This window comes from Schistocerca gregaria, chromosome 7 (genome assembly GCF_023897955.1).
Source record: "Schistocerca gregaria isolate iqSchGreg1 chromosome 7, iqSchGreg1.2, whole genome shotgun sequence".
In the NCBI taxonomy this organism is placed as follows: Eukaryota; Metazoa; Arthropoda; class Insecta; order Orthoptera; family Acrididae; genus Schistocerca; species Schistocerca gregaria.
This window is the reverse complement of record NC_064926.1, coordinates 150,460,142-150,461,061: the sequence shown is the minus strand read 5'-3', so window position 1 is coordinate 150,461,061 and position 920 is coordinate 150,460,142. Positions and strand designations below refer to the sequence as shown.

Here is a 920-nt window from a genome sequence, read left to right as displayed (position 1 = left end):
AGATCAAATCAAGTACAGCCTACGATTACAAATGTTATAAAACAGAAAAAAATCGCAATTCTCAGCAGAGGCGGAAGCAGTTAATGACATTAGGAAGGGAGATACCTAGTACGGACTTTAGCTTATACTGCATAAACTAAATTCCGTCCGAACAGGTCATGAAGGTCCAAGGGTATCGACCAGTCACCATGTCATCCTCAGCCCGTTCTCCCGGACGCATGTCAGTTTACGAGACCGGAGCCGCTACTTCCCAATCGAGTAGCTCCTCAGCTTGCCTCACAAGGGCTGACAGCACCCCGCTTGCCAACAGCGCTCGGCAGACCGGATGGTCACCCATCCGAGTGCTAGCCCAGCCCGACAGCGCTTAACTTCGGTGATCTGACGGGAACCGGTGTTACCACTGCGGCAAGGCCGTTGGCTTATACTGCCTAAAAGGTATACAAAAGCAGAAATGGAATGATGATTCTGGAAGCAATTCGATCCTGCACGCGACCATAAATACTATGGAGGTCATCAAATGTACTTCACGCTCGCGTCCATCTATGACGTAATCATCATCTCGTGACAATCCACGCCTACTTTAAATGACGTCACGATGGCCGTCCCGTCCACCTCACCTTCCTGCTTCCATCCCCCTCTTCCCACCAGTCAATCGCAGTGTAGTTTTCCAGTGGGTTTTATAATGAAACAGCCGATCGCATTGTAGCTCCATAGCAACCATCTTTAGTTTGATCAGAAGTATCTGAACGATCTGAATTTTTCTGCGTCTTGTTCAAGGCTATTTATCTAAAAAATTACACAAAAGGTATAACTTGCAGAATTTCCACATCAAAAACACGTCAGGAACACACATACACGCATACACACACACACAACTCCACATTTCATCTGACATGGGAGTACACAACATTAACAAACGA

At 46.7% G+C, this 920-nt stretch overlaps 1 pseudogene; it reads right to left on the bottom strand.

Annotated features, from left to right (window-relative positions):
* Positions 1 to 301: 301 nt before the first annotated feature.
* On the bottom strand, positions 302 to 419 carry LOC126282699 (5S ribosomal RNA; annotated as a pseudogene).
* Positions 420 to 920: the final 501 nt, after the last annotated feature.